Here is a 20,222-nt window from a genome sequence, read left to right as displayed (position 1 = left end):
AAATTAGAGTTTAGAAGAGAGAAGTTTATTAGAGAAGTTTAGAAAATTCTCTTAATTTACGTTAGTAGAAAAAACATTTTCTTTTCAATTTCACAAAATGCATAGGTAAAAGAGCGGGAAATTGACCTTCATGCGAAATGTCTAATTCAAAAAATTGGTGGCGCTGTGTTCAATAAGAAGTCACATGATGCCAAAATATGGGGAAAATCCATTGAAAAATGTCTTTGATTTGCATGCTATTAGTTTTTTTTGCTATTTTAATTATTCTTTGTAAAAAGTGTAGTAATTTTTTGAAAAATATACAGTCTTTATATATCTTTTAAGTAATTAAAATAATTGAAAGTGGTGCAAAGTTAATTTCAAGGGTGGAAAAGAGGGTGTTTACATCCTCCCCAGAAAGTGTTTACTTCTACCCCAGGTATTTTGCGAAAAAAGAAAAATGCACAGTGACACAAATTTTATTTTTATGGAAAACTCAATTATTTCCCAGGATCCGCATTACCCTCGATGTTTTGCCTATACCCAAGGGTAAAACATGAGCTAAGAAAGATTTTCCAAAAAATCAATGTGTGCTTAGAAAATCACCTCATATTGGAATCTATCGAAAATGTTTACATGTGCCCCAGTCTCCCCTATATTTTTTTTAATATTTTGCTTATATTTTGAATTTCTAGCGGTACTACTATTGGTATTTTAATATTACTACTATTGGTATTTTAATATTATCTGTGTTTTACGACCAACAGAATTTCTTTCTATGGATTTTCTAAGAGACTAGTGAAACTACTTTTGGAAAAGAGAATCTCTTAAAAATGTATTGTAGTTTCTAATTTATTGAAACTATATTGGAAAGTCTCTAAAACTAAAATATACTAAAAGTACGAGTGCAACAACTGATTCAGTACTTCAGAAATACAGTATCGGCCAAAATTTTTTTACAAAGGTATATTTGAGAAATCAAGTGGGAGCAATGATAAAAAAAAATAACTTTTTAGAATTTTTCTTTTTCAAAATGAGCTGCTTTTAATCCATAAATATTATTTATACATTTCAAAAAAAAATTAATATCGTATCAAAAATAATTCTTTATCAAGTTAATAATTTTTTATCGGCTAAAATTTCCTTGTCACATTTGAAAAAGTAACTTAAGTTACTCTGAAAAATAGATCAAGCGACAGGTTAGCGGACAGATAAGTGAGATCTTTTTAAGGTTAATGTCAAAACCCTATGCACCACCACGCTATCACTTCATTGCCGTTAACCCCAAAGACTTCGCACCCGTTCAACCACAGCTCATGATCCGGCAAATCCTATACTCCGGAATTGAATACAAAGATCTTTGGTTAAAAAATTACCATAAAAAAGTACCATAATAACCCGTAATACACCTACACTTCTCCTTATTTCTTTCAGTTAAAAGATATGGCACTCATGTATCGAGCTTTTAAATACATCCAAGATTTTCTAAATAGCGAAATACGATTGAATTATTGTTTTCCACAACCTTAAAAATATCTTCAAATGTTATCCATAAATTTTCTTCCACACAAATATTGGAAATATTGCCATGAAAATTATTCAAAGTCAACTGCAATAGGTAGGGGAAAGGCTCATAATTTTGTCCAGTTTCTTATTTTGGACACTTTGAGGATAAAATTGGACACTAAAAATAAATTGATTAAAATTATGGATTTTTATTCCAATATTTGATGAATAATGAATTCTATCTAAATATTTGTTCTTTTTGGAAGATTTTAACATTAAATACGTTAAATTTTGAAGCTTGTAAGCAATTGCTTACGAGAAATATGACAGAACTTCGTGTTTACTTCAGTCTTATTTAGCTGTGGTGAAGTACTAGCAATGTTTCTTCGCTTTTTTTGAGTGATATTATTGAATATTGTGTTGATTCACGTTAGTGGTGATTTGTAAATTTGACATGAAGTGAGATTTGCCTTGTGAATTAGATTTTTCGTGTGAAAAATGGGAAAATTTTAAAGACATATACCAGTGAAATGATGATTGTTATTTTGGACAGGTGTTTTTCTCACGAAATTTCGTAAAGTTTTAGCTTTTGTGATGACTAGGTTGAACAAATGCCTAGAGAAACGAAGGAGCATCATCTCTACGAAAGAGATGTAGCGAGAAATGCCTTGAAAGGCTCCCGGAAAGGCCAGGAAATGAACGAATCCGCATGTATTTGGAGTTCCGAATTCAACTCATTTTAATGAATGATATGGAAAGTTTCCGGGCTTCTTGTGACATTCTACGATTCTCTTATATAAACAGGAAGAGGACTTGGTAAGATTGGTTCATGAAATGAAGAACAATGGGCATCCTGTTGAGGCGGATTAGCTGTCCAAATTTGCAGCCAAGTTGTCCAAAATAAGAGTCAAATTCACCTCTACATATCAATTCATTTTTAAACGTGTTAAAACAAATTTTAGTAAATATAAGACGATAAATAGCTTGCCAAGTTTCTAAACAACCCTTGTGAAAAGAGAGTAACAAAAAAAGTAAATTAGTATTGAAAATATCGCACTTCAAACTTGGAACATCGATGCTTATAAGCAGACTGGTCAAAATTATGAGCTCTTACCCTAAATCATTATTTGTGAACAACTACATGAATTTGAAACTCCTGTAAAAATTAAAGAAAATTATATTGCAATGAAAGACACATTTTTCATTAATAATAAATATTGAGAATAAATTTATAACCGTCAACAGAATATTTCGTCGGCGAAATTACACCAAAAATTAAGCTATAATAAATTTTAGCTTTATTTACTCCGTTTTGTTATCATAACCGAACTTGTAAATTGTCAACCAAATTTTTCGAATTAAACAGAGAAGACTTTATTTTCGGACACTCCCGCTTCCAAGAACTTCGAAGCACTTCATTTTCAGCTGTTACACGTACACCACTTTGGACCCTAATATCTCCCCCTTGTTCAAACATTTTATATGTAATTAATCTCATTCTCTCAATATATCATACATTATCTTTCAGTTTATACAAAAATATTTTAGCTTCATTTAAAAACGTTTCTTACTAATTTATTTACGCTTTTAATTACATGTACGATTTATTGCAAGAAAATGCGTGAAATAATTGATGTTAAAGTAATCCAACAAGATAATTAAGGCTAAAACATTCCGGTAAACGCCGTAAACTCTTATATTTTTCAATCAAGTCTATTTAATCTACAATATTATAAATTACATATTTTTGCAAGTAGTGCCTCATTAACAATATAGCCAATATTCTGCAATTGCGTTTTGATTTACTAAAGCTTTGTTGCGGATTTTTTTTTGGCTGAGAGCCATCTGCACAAGTTACTGCACTTCATTAATCATTTTGCTGGGAGTTTCTTGCATAGCTCTTTATTTCTTTATCAATCTTGCTTGAATACCAACTTGAAAAATTTCATAATTCTTCAGTGAGATCAATTTAGAAGTGTCCAACTTTCTTCTGAGTATTTTTTCTCCAAATAACCATGGAACAATGTATCGCATTAGGAAGTTTAATTAAGAATATTTAACCAAGACGAAGAATTTTGATTATTAAAATGGTAATCTTGACAGTGGAAGACACAATTATGAGATTTATTATACATTCGTATTGTGTAAGTTAATTAACAAGTGACGATTACTCTTTTTTCATGTTATTTTAATTATAATCTGCATATTATTATTCAATTCATGCAACAATACTGAAAAAAATGAGAACCTGAACCATGATGTTAACTTAACGCGATTATCTTGTCACTTTGTCATTAAAGACCCATTTATCACAAGATATTTCTTTTTACTCTTTTTCTCTTTGAACTATGGAGTTACCAAAAGTGATTCTTCTGACTTCCATATGAATGCGATTTAGAATTATAGAGGCAAAAGATGAATTTATGTAATAAAGTAATGAGGAAGTATTGTGTTTTTTATGTGTCTAAACTGGTTGCCAGATAATTGGTCTCAATTTAAAAATTAAACCGATTTCATAACGTTATTCAGAGTTACTTCCGGAAGTGATGATCATCTACAGATCACTTTCCATTCTTGGACGGAAGAAATTGAGAAAGGAGGAAAACTAGTTGATACAAGATGCGACTGCAATTTAAATACAAACACTTTAATGCAACACTAGCATAATCAATTTGTGAGGTTTCATCGTTCAAACGGAGATACTGGAGACACGAGCTGCAACTTTTACATAACATTTCCCGCGTGATTCAATCAGAAAGGTGTTGTGTATCGATTGATTTCAATTTTCAAGCGGTAGCGCAAAATCGTCCAAACCGAATGAAATTCACATCTCTTCACTAACATCATGCTCTCCAAGAAGTACCATTCTTGAATAGTCATAAGAATTGTGAGGTAATTTTTTTCCAGCTTCGTGCATTGTTTAAACCGGTTCTCATGGAGGTGTTTCGTTTTCTCTGTTTTTTTTTTTTGCTGTATATATCTTCACGTATGTTCTTGTATTCTCGTAGAGATCTCAATTTTAAACTCTAGTGAGTACCTAATTCAACCTATTCTTATATTGTCTGGGATGAACTCTGCAAGAATACATGTGCAAGTTGAAGAGGAAAATGCCGCGAGCATAGATACAGTTAGATCTTTACAGTCTGCCTTTCAGTGCCTTTTTCCACCAACAACTTATACTCATTTTCAATATGAAATATGTTGGTGAGAACGATGACCTAAACTCAATGGCATCATCGCATTTCACCATTCTGTCACCATCAATGAGAGCTCTTGAAAATCGATCAAACAAATGGGAAAATTACTGAGAAAAACAAATACTGACGCGTTAAATATTTGTATAACTCTTTTTTTTTAATGCACCATCATTCTCAGAGACCATCTGCAAAAACAGCATTTTTTTGGCCAATAGATCGGAACCCCCTTATGCAAATTGCTCAACATTGAAAACCCGTTACATCATCTGGGTGGCCAACTAGAACAATCCTCTTACTCTTCATTTCCGGTGGAGAATACAAAAAAAAGACGAAATTAAATTACAACTATTGGGGCTTTCAGAAAAGAAGGCATTTCGATTTTACAGTTCTGTGTTTTTGCCAGAGGTATTTTCCATTAGTTAAATTAATATCTTATTTATTTTTCAGTTTCTTACACCATATATTTTTAAGATTGGCGCAAATAAAATATTTTTATTTGCTTTTTTGGTGTAATTAGAATACGAAATTCAAATATGCACACTTCATTTAAATTTAAAGTTTACTTCAAGATGCGAATTCAAAAAAATTCAATTAGAGTTCTTTTAAATCCAAAAATTCAATTACAAAATTAAAAAAAAAACAATTACAATTCTCTAAATTTTACATAATGATTGAAATCATAAAATTCTGTATTTAATTGTTAATATTATTTTAAAACATCTGAAAAACTATGGTGTAGTGGCATTTTGATTATTTTTTTTAATTTTCAGATAAAAATAAAATGATCACATATTAAATTTATCTTATATACAAAATTTTGTAATTTTAGAAAAAAATCTAAACTGCATTTCTCCAGTGGATAACCATCCTAAAAATCAGAGATAAATAAACAGTACTTCACATAAACGTTTGAAACGTTTTCTCTTAAAAAAGAAAAACGGTTAGGGGAAAGTGCTCTCCCTTCGAACATTAATGCCTTTGAATAATGTGAATTTTCTTTTAGTTTGCCTAAGAAACTTACACATTTCTATTAATTATATTAGTTAGCTTATCATCAATTGTTGACAATTCCGTGGTAATTTAGTGTAAATCTCCTACGAAAAACAAAAGAAATTCAAATTATTCGAAGGCATGAACGTTCGAAGGGAGAGCACTTTCCCCTATCTCTGTAGGGGATCGATTCACCGCTGACCCATAGAGAAAATAATTTTTCCTGACTATCTAAACTTTGTTTTTCTATTGTTTATACGTGATCGAGTGGCAGGTTGTAGGAATCTAGAATATTTTATATTTTATTTAATACACAGTAAATAATTTAAGCTCAAAAGTGACTAATTTTTAAATTATCGCATTTGCTAAATGATTTTGACTATTTTTTTATATTTCTTTTTTTTTTCAAGCAAAACTCTTTTGGGAATAGAAACTACAATACTCATACATATTTTTCATTCCAGTGAAAATTATCATTCATTGATATTGTTAGAAAAAGTACTTAAAATTTTAGGCTATTTTTGTCCCTATGGTCCATGGAAGTAAAAGATACACCGTATCAGCCTCTGTTGGATTTTTCAAAGTTAGATGTAAAACATTTCTTTGATTTTGTTTATTGGTTTAATTTTTGTTGTTGTTTTTCGGTCAGTGAAAAATGTCCCGTCGTCAAAGGGTTATATATACGAAGATGTAGATGGACATACAGCCACGAAAATCGTTTTTGTTTTTTTAAGAATTGTGAATTAGGTATTAATTCAAAATTTATAATTTCAAATTTTCAAGCTCATACAAAGTAATGTAATAACCAAAACTAATTGAAAAATAATTCAATAATTTTGCGGCCATTCATGAAGTCTAGTAAATAGAGAGTAAGGGCCTTGACAGACATGAGAATTATGTCCTGGGCACACTTATGACTAAAGTCCAGAGACGACTAAGCTCGTTCATAGCCAAGTCAGTTTCTGACACACTACAAACGAGGCTCAACATTTCCTTGCACTCACAAAACATAACTTTCTTTGGTATTTATGCAAATATTTCTACTGAAATACACTAGTAGTCCTTTGAAAATGAAACTACTTTTAAATTTACTTCACAATTCACGTATAACAACAAAAATTACTCACCAAAATAGCTAAAATTGGCTTAAGTCGCGAGTTAGCTTCCACCTCACAAATAATTGTAATTAACAATAATTATTGGACGTGTACTGAGACATGATATTACAAATAGTTTCATTTTCAGAGGAGTATTAGTGCATTTCAGTAGAAATAACTGCATAAAAACTCAGGGAAGTTATGTTTTGTGGTGCTAAGCCTCATTTTTAGTGTGTCAGGAACTGACTTGGCTATGAACTAGCTTAGTCGTCTCTGGACTTTAGTCGTAAGTGTGTCCAGGGCATTAGCCGAGAGACGGCTATTACGGTCACTTTATCTTTATCTGCCTCATTTCAACTCTGGAGGCAAGATATATTCCCACTCTAATTATTCGGGAAGGATCCCGTTGGATTGTCGATGTGTGTGCCAATTCTGTGCTGTCCGGCTCCCAATCTTTTTCCCTTCCGATCACTTGGTGATTAGTCCCCAAAAAGTGCGCACCTCGTGTCGTGTTTTGTGTTAAGTGTTTTGTGTGGAGAGATGGGAGAAAAAGGCTCCTCTGGGCTTGGATCTGGAGGCCACCTCGGAAGATCCACGGAGATGGCTGGATCATCAAAAGCCTCGATGGGCCCCAACGGAACATCCTCCGGGGGACGTTACGTCGCCAACGTGGGAGGACTGCTGCCCCTTAGGGGGATACCGTCGGGGGAGCTCCGTCCAGCCTTTCGCATCTTTTGGACCATTTTAAATGCTTTGGAGCAGAAGAGACCTCCCCAGGAAGTTAACGACAGGGAGAGTTTGCCCAGAGATTGGGGAACCCATCAATTCACTCCAAGTTCTCGCAATTGCATGTGAAGTGGTAAAGTTTGCCCAAATCTCGCCAATATTTTTGTGAGTCAATCTGTATTAATAATTTTCCGAAACAGTTAAAATTAGTCCGGTTAATTAAAGGTAAAATAAATATAATTTAAACTTTCTAATTAAAGTTAAGATTCCCTACCTAAAAATTAATAAAATGTTTTTTTTTAAATTATAAATTCATATTTTCAATAAAGCTAGTTATATTTGGCGCCCAACTAGCGGTTAAATTACCCACGACCCTAGCATTTTTTCTCTATTTCTAATAGATTTGCACACTCCTTGTGCATTCTCTTTTTTTTCTTTTTTTTTCTTTCGACCCACGTTTAATAATTTTTTTCTTTTTTTTCTATTTTTTCTTTTTTGTGAAGTGAGAGAAGGGTCACTCTCGTGATTATGTTAACCATAAACGTAATTTTTCTAATTGAGAAGCATTTTTGGGACGAATGGAAGGAATTGTGTTTGATTTTTCTTCGGACATCTCCTTTCCCCAAGAATCTCCTTATCAATGAACTCCGGACGAATGTGAATAGCAAAATGATGCTCTCACCCTGAGGAATTTGATTTTTTTTATTTTTAAAAGATTCGGTATCTCTATCAATTTAATTTTTCTTTAATCTAAAATTAATTCTTGGCGCATTTTTCCGGTATTTAATGTAATTAATTATGAAATTTTTCGGTTAAAATTCGGATGATTAACTTTTTCGGTTTACTTTTCCTAAATCTGGCATTTTCTTGTGTTCCGGACGCCAGTAGAAAAGTTATGCTGGACCCTTTTATGTTTTATGTTGTGTGTGTACCTCAACGATAATCGGGATCCCCTCAGAGTTGAAATATCCGTGATAGTTTTCCTAAATTCTCCCAAGAAATTATGCATTGTGGGAAAATTGGGGGGAATAAAAGTGAAATCTTTGGATTTTTCTTACTCCACGTGCCCAAAAATTATCTGCACATGGTAACCGCATGGTTTCTCTGGGGAAGCTTTATCATCATGGTTCAGTGCTCTAAAAAGACTTTACCGTTAATCCTACGCTTTTGTTTAAAATATTTAATTTCAATATCGGTTTTCTTTTCTCTCAATTTATATTGCAATTTGAATATGAGATTAATTTTTTCGGATTTCTATAGGATCGGACTTCGACTTCATTTTTTTTCTTTTATCTTTTTTTATACTCTTCACCGTTTAATCTGCTTCGGTTTTTTCCTTTTTCCAATACCTCGAGATAACTTCTTTTAGAAGCATTGCCATCAGCTTTTCGGGGTGCCCAAAAACTTTTTCCTACCCTTTCGGTATCGATACCCATTGGACAGCTTCTTTAGGAAGCATTGGCATCTGCCTTTCATGGGATTGAGATCCATTTCCTTCGGAATTTCGGTTTTTATGCTCTTAGAAGCATTGACTTAGCCTCTCAGGAAGTCGGCCTAAAACACTCGGTTCCTTGGACGGCTTCTATCGGAAGCATTGGCTTCGGTCATTCAGGGTTTTTATCGGTGAGATGATGTCACGGGATATCTCTCTTTCGGAAATTACCCTTGATGGTCGTGCACGGCTGCTTGGGTGATGTCGGTTAAATTTTCAGATTATTCGGTCGGTATCGGTTATAGGCGCTCAGGGGTTCCATATCCTACTCCAGAGCCAATTATCGTTCCGCAAGGGAAGTGCTCTTGGAGGGGATTGAAACTTCGGCTCTTATTTTCGGTTGCAATTGACGAAGGATGTTTTCGGGTATTCCTGATTTACCTCTTTCCTTTTCCTTGTCCTTTAAATTCCTGCCTTTTCTCTTTCTAAATCTTTTAAAATAATTTTCCCTGTACAATTTCGGAGTTTCTTCGGTTGAGATAACCTTTCGGGCCTCCTTTTTTTTGCTCGGTAGTCTTGTTGTTATTTATCCAGATGAAGAGGGTATTTTCTGAAAATTCTCCTTTATTCTTTGCTCTCGGGGGAAAGGATTCATTTTCTCTTCCATTCATTTTGATCCTATTCCCATCCTAAACTTTTACATATTATCATTTCTTTTTGGTTTAAGGTGCAAAGTCTCACGTTTTTAAATTTATAAATATAACTTTAAAATTAATTGATCGGTTTGATAAACCTTTTGCAATGGGTTTATATATTTTTTTTGTTAACTACTGTTCCTCTTTGACACTTATCAATGAAAATCGTGTCATTCAGATATTTGCTATCTCTTTTATATCCTCTTGAATGCTCTAAGGGACTTCCAGATAGTTCGGCCTGGATCCTATCGGAACATGAGCACTCCATCACGTTCCCTGTCGTGTTTAGTGTCCACTTCGACGGTTATAGGGAGATCCTACCTATAGCACCAAAAACTTTCATTCAGGAAGGTTCTATCATTTACAACCTTAGCCTCCGGGATTGAAATCCGCACATACGGAGCCACCTTGAAGGTAAACGCCGGAATCCAAGCATATCGTGAGCCGATAAATAGTGCGGTCTTGATGGAGGTGATTACTGGGCTTCCGTTTTGGTAATGGGGGGACCTGGCGAAATGCTGGAAGATCTCGAGTGGCATACTAAGCACATAAATTACAACAACAAAACTATCAAAATGTATTTTTAAAATGAATTGAAGATAGGGACGAGGTAGAGAGAGAAAAGCGAATTTAGATTCCAGATTATCTTGCTTAAAATTCAGAGATTCTCCCTAGCTGCCGAAGTGCATTGCACTTCTGTGGGTGCCTGTGGGGGCGAGTGACGTCGTTGGGCTCCTCGTAAGAATTCTTTGGATACCCATTTTTGATTAAGTTTGAGTCTGACAACAGTAGTTTGCTTTTCATTCTTTTTCTTTTTATTAAACTATCTCTTATTTCCCTTCAGGAACATTGTTTCATATTTAAAAAAAAAGGGTTGAGCAGGATTGCCTGAATAAGGTGATACTGTCTCTGACCAAAGTTAAGGTATCTGAATAAGATACTTTAGCTTTCTATTTTAACTCCAGTGAAGCTTAACTTCAAAACTTTTGAGTTGCCGTAACAACCGGGAATATCTGGTTTCTTATCCTTTTGAAAGTTTCCCGGAACTCCTATCCTTGTCTAACCCATCCGGTATTCTCCTAATTCTGAGATTTGGAATCATTCCGTCGGGGAAGGAGTGAAGAGACATTTGTTTCGGAAAAATGTTAACCGGGTTCTGTTTTTTTTCTTCTCAATATTATTTTTATTTTCTTTTTTTTCTCTAATATTTTTTCTTACTCATGAAGAGAAGTATTTTTGGAGATTTTCAGTTTTCTTTTCCTTCTTTTGACCATCAGCCTACATTATCGGTTCTTTTAATCCAGTTCCTTCGAATTTCCACCGTACTCATTTCCTTTTTTTTTATTTTATCGAAAACTGCCTTCGAATTTCGGACATCATGAGCCTACGCTTTAAATCCTCCTGTTTAGTCTTGGTGATACTTGGGCTAGGGAGTTGGGAATACAGTAAATGGGAATGAAGGGTGGTGGATAACGGTAAGGGTGCGGGAGGTGGAAGACTGGTAAGGCCTGGGATGGTGGGTCTTATTCAGCAGCCTATCTGCAAATTAGGAAATTATTTTTTTTCTTCTCCGGAATGGTTCAATCGGAGCCCCACAGGGATCGGTTAAGTGCTCTGCCCATCATGAGCAGGGTACACTTCTGGAGATTCGTTTGGTGAAATACATTTCTCGGAAGAGATTCAATTCTCGGTCACTATTTTTCCAATTTAGAAGTCGGTCCATAATTAATTTTCTATTTCGGTTTAAATACTTAATGTTTTACTTCTCCTTCGGTATTAAACTTTTTGTTGATCTCAATATTACAGTTTTTCGATTTTTGGTTTTCGGATCCGGTCCTTTTATTTCCAAGTTTTTTTAAACTTGGTGGCGCCCAGGTCAAATCATTTTTTTTTTCTTTTCTTTTTCTTTTTTTTTATAAGAAAGAGGAGATATTACGGTCACTTTATCTTTATCTGCCTCATTTCAACTCTGGAGGCAAGATATATTCCCACTCTAATTATTCGGGAAGGATCCCGTTGGATTGTCGATGTGTGTGCCAATTCTGTGCTGTCCGGCTCCCAATCTTTTTCCCTTCCGATCACTTGGTGATTAGTCCCCAAAAAGTGCGCACCTCGTGTCGTGTTTTGTGTTAAGTGTTTTGTGTGGAGAGATGGGAGAAAAAGGCTCCTCTGGGCTTGGATCTGGAGGCCACCTCGGAAGATCCACGGAGATGGCTGGATCATCAAAAGCCTCGATGGGCCCCAACGGAACATCCTCCGGGGGACGTTACGTCGCCAACGTGGGAGGACTGCTGCCCCTTAGGGGGATACCGTCGGGGGAGCTCCGTCCAGCCTTTCGCATCTTTTGGACCATTTTAAATGCTTTGGAGCAGAAGAGACCTCCCCAGGAAGTTAACGACAGGGAGAGTTTGCCCAGAGATTGGGGAACCCATCAATTCACTCCAAGTTCTCGCAATTGCATGTGAAGTGGTAAAGTTTGCCCAAATCTCGCCAATATTTTTGTGAGTCAATCTGTATTAATAATTTTCCGAAACAGTTAAAATTAGTCCGGTTAATTAAAGGTAAAATAAATATAATTTAAACTTTCTAATTAAAGTTAAGATTCCCTACCTAAAAATTAATAAAATGTTTTTTTTTAAATTATAAATTCATATTTTCAATAAAGCTAGTTATACGGCTTAGCGTAATTATACTGAAAATAATGGTCAAACTACATTTCCATCATTTTCCTCTAAGTCGTCTCTCGGCTTAAGTCGTAAGTGTGTCTATGGCATAAGTATATGCAGTGTAAATTTGAGTTAGGGCGACGATAGATGATTAAGAAGCATCAAAAGAAGCTTTGATGAAAGAATTTTAATTAATAGGTCAAATGAAACAGTACAGAAAATAGTAGGTGAGATTGTTAAGAATCTCACCTTACATTATTAGATTTTACTTAAACAATTTGGATTTATTATGAAGATTTTTGTGTTTAATTTTGCTTAGCTTAAAGAAGTTTCTCGCAATTTCCTAATTAGCACTTCATCATGATCTTTCAACACAGTTGTGTCTCCTCAAGAAAATTCAACAGACAATAAAATTTAATTGACATCTTATTGATTGTCTCATTGAACATCGTAGGAGTTGACAAAGAAGGAATAAGGCGAGAATATTGAGATTAGGTGATATAATAATAATCTTAAAGGAATTTTCCATTTGTTGCATATAATGTATGCTGATTTTTTGAAATTCTAAACTACTATTTTAATTTACTTTTTTAGTATTGTGCTTCATATACAGCACTAGTATACAAGAGTATCGAAAGTTTAATTATTCTTTAGTGTCCACGATGGTATACAGACACACAAAAACTCTTGAGCCCACTAAGCCTTAAGTAACCTTGGTTGTTTAGAATTTTCCTATACAATCGAAATGCCACATGAACAGTCAGCTAAGATATGCTTTTTTGGGGTTAAAGCAAATATAAGAAGTCTCTTTAATGAAGTTAACTAATTATAGAACATTTTGCATGAATATTGTGAAGGTCGACTATTGAATACACGATACATTGTCGACGTTTTAACGTCTGCCTCCATCCCTCGTGTCGAGAAATTCATTTTGGCATATCTTCCCAAACTTGATTGTACCACCTGCAGAAAGTGTGACATTTACATACAATGGAAACATATGAGTTTGATATGAATGAAAAAAAAAGATCCAACGGAAGAAAAAAAAACGTGTTCAACACTTTTTATTTCACATACGGAATTTCCCAATAAGGCCTAAGCATGTTTTCGAACTTGTTTATGTAATTAAAAAAAATAGAAATAAGTACTTTTTTATGCTTATAATTTTAATGAGTTCTTTCACCAAATGAAAAATTTTAATTCTAAATATTCAAGGTTGTACAAAATGAGATGCGTGCACTGTATTTGTATTCATCTTCATCTCTTCATCACATAAACAAATAAAGTAGAATTGGCCATTTATGGCGGATGACGCCATAAAATTAATATTAATTTATTAGATGCAAAAATACCCTAAACGGCAAGTTTATTTGTAACGGAAATACTACCACTTCATTAAATTTTTCACTTATAATTACACTACTATAAAATTACCATATGGATAAATTGATTTTTGTAACATAAGTTGATGCATTAAAAATCAATAAAATCATCACATTGCTGCTGAAATTGAACTCTCATTAAAATCTCATATAAAGTGACTCTACCACTCGCTCCAAGCAACCCCTCGTTATCGAAAGGAAATAGAAAGAGAGAATAAGAAATAAAGTGAATTTGTAGGTCAAATTCTTTGGCAGAAAATGTATAAAGTTCCTTCTGCACAAATTCACGGTCGTGTTTTATAATTTTTTTATATGATTTTTTTTTATCGTAGAATATGCTGTTAAGCTTTCGGTTGCTTTTCATCATATAACTTCAGCATAGAGTTGAAAAAATAATCAATAGAATCACACAGCGTCAATTTGCAAATGTGGAAACATGAAACTTGTAATAAAATATTTCAATAATCGAGCATTTGGAGTTGACAGACACTTTCAGATAAATCACGGTGGTATTTTAGAGTAATTTGAACAATTTATGTCGCTTGCACATTTTACTCAATGGAAAATAACTCGAGGGAGATCAACTACGCGATTTGAGGTTTGAACGAAAATTGAAATTCAAATTATTTTTAAGTCTTATTTATATATAAAAAAAATATGCCTAGTAGGGCTATAGGAGAAAGTATTCTTACTTCGGACGTTCATGCCTTTGAATAATGTGAATTTTCTTTTAGTTTTCCTAAGAGACTTACACATTTCTATTAAATATTAGTTGGCTTATCATCAATTGTTGATAATTCCATGATAATTTAGTGTAAATCTCATAAGAAAAATAAAAGAAATTCACATTATTCGAAGGCATGAACGTTCGAAGGAAGAGCACTTTCCCCTAATGACCAGAGCACAATAAGTTTTATCAGTAAACATGTTTTCAAAATTTTCTGTGAGAGTGAGCGAGATGACTAGATCTAGGTTTCATTCACTCTCACTGAAATATCAAAAACATGTTTACAAAACAAAAGTTACTGTGCGTTGGGCATAAATCCCTTACGAAAAACAAAAGAAATTCAAATGATTCAAAGGCATGAACGTTCGAAAGGAGAGCATTTTCCCCTATTATCTTGTTTTTTTAAGAAAGACAATACAATTACATGAAAAATGAAATACAGTAGAGCCTCGCTATAGGCCATATTTGGTTCCAGATTTGACGCTTGGGTCGCACTATATAGTCCATGTCATTTTCTAAAATTATCAACGACTTTTAGTATTTGAAATTGCTCAACGGCTTCCACTTTCTTTGCGATTGTGGTACTTGTTCTCGCTCTCTTCATTATGGATCACAATTATCACAACTACTCAATAAAGTTTGCCAAAACTATTAAAATAATTATGACAACATTGCATGACGCGTACTAAAAAACATAACCTAATTAAAAATCAGTGTTTTGAAATCAACGGTCGATAAATTGTGGACTATAGAGCGATGGCCTATAGCGGGGTTCTACTGTAAATTTCATATCTTATATCCTAACCTCAAATAGTAGTAAAATTTATGGAAAATTGGCCTTAGATTTTTTAAGAAACATTTTAATTAAGAAAATGTTTTTTTATTAATCATATTAAAAATGAATGAAAATATTTTTCAATCATTTAAATAATTGATTGTTTCAATATTTTAGAGTCCTTAGCGTTGTAAAAGCAGTAAAAGATCGTTAATTCAAAAGTCGACATAAAGCTTCTACTTCAAAATAGGTTGTGAAAATCGATTATAAGATACAGATTTTTTGTGGGTGTCACCAGACTTCTACTTACTAATCAGATGCTCAATTCTGAGATAAATCTTTAAGTGTAAAATCTATAAATCTGTCTTTTAGGGCAAATTCTGATTACTGAATAAAATTCTCATGTATCTAATTTCCTAGAAATTTGACAAATCCTGATAATAACGAAGATGAAATGGAAAATGTAAAACTACTTTATTTTTATTAAACTTAATTTTGAAACTGGCTAGAACCTTTTAAATCCTTAAATAGCATCTAGAACATTTTGAGACAAGATTGATATAGAAGCATCAATAGCCGCAAAGAACATGAAATAAACTAATATATGCTTTACTAGTAAATATTTACTTAAATTGATATCTTTAAGCTTTCTTAACTTAGAATTTTAAATTTGTTAGTTTTAAACCTTCTGACACATATCTCAAAGTTTTAATTAAATGTCACTCACTGTTGACTGAAACAGTATAGATAGCTAAAATGCATAACTTACAATGTGAATATTTTTCTATATATCCTCCAAAACGGCTTGCAAAAAAAATTCTCGCTCCAGCAACTCTGAAGCACTTGCAATTATTTGCTATTACAGTTCTATTATCTGCAATACGCAACACTTAATTTTTCCACTGGGTGTAGAAGATCACGTTTGAAAATATTTTTTTCAATTTCTCGTTCTCGGCACTCTCAGAGCTATTATAATAGTAAATTTAAGAAACAAATCACTACAATTGTTACATTATTTTATATATTTTCTGTGTCACTCACAATCGATATTTTATGAGGAAAAAATATGCAAAAAAAAAATCTTTTGATTGGGTATATCAAGGTCATGCTCCTGTTGAAACAGGGATCTCAACCGTTAATGGCGCGTCCTATTTATGAGCTATACATAGAAATAGGTAGTTAATATTGAACACAGCCACAAAATGGGATGAAAAGTTGGGAATTACTTCGAATCATGTGACTAGAACAATTGATTGGAATTGAGAGAATTGTAGTCCATTTGGTTGGTTTAAAAGAGGGAATACCAATCGAAAAGGGACAAATATGTGCAATTTTCTGATAATACTTTATGCAACTTGCAACAGAAATTAATGAAGAAAAGGGCGATGAGGGGAAGGAAATAGCATTTCCTGATGCTAAAGAAGAGAGTTTACCATTTCAACTCATATTGATTTTTCCTATGCGTTTGTGCGCGTCTCACATACGAAGAAAACTACCCTAGGAAAAACTGGCATGTCCTTAATGTTTTTATACCCACTTTTCACCCGGTCATCTACCAAAAATATCGTCACAAGATGCTAAAAAAAAAGCTGATAAAAAAGCGTAAAGCAGACCAATCAATTTGCCATTTTAATCTAAACGTAAACCCGATGATGAGCTTCCAAACACTCTGATATGGTCTTTTAATTTAATGCTCTTCTTCTTGTCAGGGTGTGTGTGTTTTTGGGAAATATGACGTCATCGTCGAAAATCACACAGGCATAAAATAAACAAGAATGGCATAAAAGAGGTACTCCAGTTATTGAATTTCACTTGTTTGAGAGGGATTATTTTTCATGTCACGGAATACACTAGATTGTGGAATAGAGTAAAAAAGAATAGCGTCAATTACTTGTTGTATAAAACACTTCAAAAATATATATATTTCTTCTCCGGCGCACGGGATATAACACACAACCAATCCTCACAACTGTCGTCAACTAACTGACTCCAGAGAGAGTAAAGTTGTTGGTCGATACTTGGCTGGAGAGATACTCTCTTTTGCCTTTCCGATGAAACAGAGATCAGTGCTATGCTTTACGGTTATGCGTATGATTAGAAGAAACTTATGTTGAATGCTGTACCATTGACAGAAAATTAAGGAAAAGAATTGGTGATTGTAATAGACAGGTAATATTAATGGCAGCGAAGATTTTTCTTCCTAAAAATTCTATTAGATATTGTAAGCAATATAGGGGGGAGTGTGGCACCTTTGAAATTGGGATTTTCACTTATTTTTAAACAAAATTGTGCCTTATCGCGATATAATTTAGCTGCACAAACAGATTGAGAAGCTAAATTATATCATGATAAAGCTCAATTTTATTTAAAAATAGGTGAAAAATCCCAATTTCAAACATGCCCCACTTTCAAATGTGCCCCACTTCCCCCTACACTCAATCCCGGGATTATGCGCATTTTCGGGACCGAAAAAAAACGCGTGAAATGGCATTAGGGTAAAGCGATATAATTTGGAATTAGTGTTACATAGTGTTGATGCAATTTGGAATTACTGTTAAATACAGTACAAACTTTGTTTTTAAGTACAAGGAACCATATTATAAAACTAAAGCATTAAAAATACATAGATACAGTAGAGTCTCGCTATAGGCCATCGCTCTATAGTCCACAATATATCGACATTACATAAATTTGAGAATTACATAAATTTGCTCCTTGACTCTTCTAGAATGTTACTGTTTAGTGAAAATTCTTTAGATATAATTTGAAAACTTCTTAAATACAAGAAAAATACGCGAGTGTAAAATGCTTCAATTGGAAACAAATTAATCCAAATGGAGACAAGGGAAAATTTCTAATTGGAGACAAACAGTGTAAGTGAAACTGCGATGAAAGGCTTCCAAAACCTTGTTGAGTTGCTCTTGAGTGCAGGATTTGTACTTATTCCTGGTATTTTCTCCTTTCCCATCTAAAACAATAAGAAAATCTCTCCAAAAAAAATCATATTTCCGGGGTTTCCTATTGAAACATTTGCAGACACTTCAGAAAAACTATTTTTGTTCACGAAATAGGTAATTATTTCATTTGAAAACTTCACGTACCGTTAACAATAAAGATTAGCACTTAATTTAACTAAAATTAGCCAGAAATATGACATAAATGTTAAACAAAACGAATAAGCAACAGTCACCTCATTGTGTTTTTCATTAGAAAACAAGGTTGATCGATGAAAATTTCGATGGTGAAAAGATAGACTTTTAATTTTTCTGAGAAATTAACAAATTAAAATTTGTGAATATGAATGAATTTTTGCATTATTTGGAGCAAAAATAACTAAATAATGAAACTGTGGTATAGAAAATATATCAATATAATAATTTAGTGCTGTATTTATCATAAAAACAATTATGTTTCCATTTGGAATAGAGAAAAATTTCCATTTGGAGCAGGTTTTGAATTAGCTTAATTTACCCTAAGTAGTTGTGATAATTGTGATCAATAATGAAGAGAGCGAGGACAAGTACCACAATCGCAAAGAAAGTGGAAGCCGTCGAGCAATTTCAAGACTAAAAATCGTTGATAATTTTAAAAAATTACATGGACTATAGTGCGACCCAAGTGTCAAATTTGAAACCAAATATGGACTATAGCGAGACTCTACTGTAAAACTGAAGTACTAAATTTATCAAGACAAAAAGCCCTGTCCAAATTGTACCATTGACCAACTTGTACCACTGTCCAACTTGTACCACTTTACCCTATGCATAGAGAAAATTCGCATAACCACAGGGGCTTTCTTTTGAATAAATTGGCCGTAGAACGAATTTCGCGCGGAGTAGAAGTAGTTCAAACAAAAAGATTCAATTGTTTAATAGAAATGCATTAACAAACAGTACTTTTTGGCCTTCAACAGATGGTTCTTCAACAGTTCTTCAACAAATGGTTAGAATATTTAAAAAAAAACTTATCTTAATAAAAGAAATTAAAGTTTTATTCTGAAAAACTAGCAAAATGTTTTCAAATTTCCCGCGTCGCAACATAGTATACATTCAGGCGTATTTCTAAAATGAGTTTATAAATTGACTCCCAATGGTAGATAAACTTGCATAATTGTATGTGCATAATTCCGTTAGGTGCATAATCCCGAAGGACTTAATACCGGGACTGTGAGTGTAGCTTCTTCTTAACGGTTAAATTCCCCGTTGATATTTGAATTGATATAATAGATGTCTCTTCCCAGCGAGCACAGTTAGCTGAAAAAAGCAGCGTTTTCAGCACATTTTTGCTGAATCGATCGGCAAATATATGCTGACTGGTCAGCAGTCAGCTATTTTCGAACAAAAAGTGCTAACGAAATGTATGGAAATGGCACTGTCGTGCGAGTGTCGATTTAAGGTTAGCGGAATTTAGCTGAAAATACATGTTTTCAACTGAATTAAAATTGGTTAGCATTTGGTGCCCGCTGGGTCAGTTCGGCGCTGATTTCTACTCAGAACGTTCCTTAAGAACTTTTGATCAGGGACCAATCTCAAAATGAAAGAAAACCACTGGACCATAAAACCATTTGTTTAGGAAATGGATGGAATTACTACACAAAATTCTTTTTTTTTCAATAGCGATTTATCTTATGTTGTTGGTGTCAAAGAACAGCTTGGAAAGAAGGATTTAGATAATATTTTCCCAGAGCAACCATATTTCTATCTCTTTATTTTCACTATAATTTTTCTGACTTTTCTTGTAAAATCTCGTATTTTTAGGACATGAATGTCCTTCCGGTGAGCGTCGGTGTATTGGGTGCAATCCAAAATAAAAAACACACAATGTACCAGAGCTTTCGACACCTATCGTGTCTTCTTCAGTGGTTCTTGGTTAGTCTTTCTTTGGATATTTTGTCAAGTTTTGGTCTACTTTTTTACACATCAGTTGTTTGAAATTAGTTAGGAGCGAATTTCTTTTCTTTCTTTGTTGTCATCAAACGGCTTGGCACTTTGATGACAACAAAGAAAGAAAAGAAATTCGCTCCTAACTAATTTCAAACAACTGATGTGTA

At 33.5% G+C, this 20,222-nt stretch overlaps 1 protein-coding gene across 6 annotated transcripts in view; it reads right to left on the bottom strand.

Moving 5' to 3' along the window:
- Nucleotides 1-17,158, bottom strand: part of LOC129801839 (protein unzipped) — a 30,102-nt gene extending 12,944 nt beyond the window's left edge. The window contains exons 1-3 of one of the 6 annotated variants that reach the window (XM_055847201.1): nucleotides 17,064-17,157; nucleotides 16,214-16,331; nucleotides 15,942-16,138 (exon numbers count right to left, since the gene is read on the bottom strand). The gene's annotated coding sequence lies outside the window, so the exon portion shown is untranslated. The other 5 variants (XM_055847202.1, XM_055847198.1, XM_055847199.1 and 2 more) reach the window with 5 other exon arrangements.
- Between the last annotated feature and the right edge of the window lie 3,064 nt (nucleotides 17,159-20,222).

Source organism: Phlebotomus papatasi, chromosome 2 (genome assembly GCF_024763615.1).
Source record: "Phlebotomus papatasi isolate M1 chromosome 2, Ppap_2.1, whole genome shotgun sequence".
NCBI lineage: Eukaryota > Metazoa > Arthropoda > Insecta > Diptera > Psychodidae > Phlebotomus > Phlebotomus papatasi.
The sequence above is the reverse complement of the archived record's forward strand: the minus strand, read 5'-3'. Positions and strand labels throughout refer to the sequence as shown.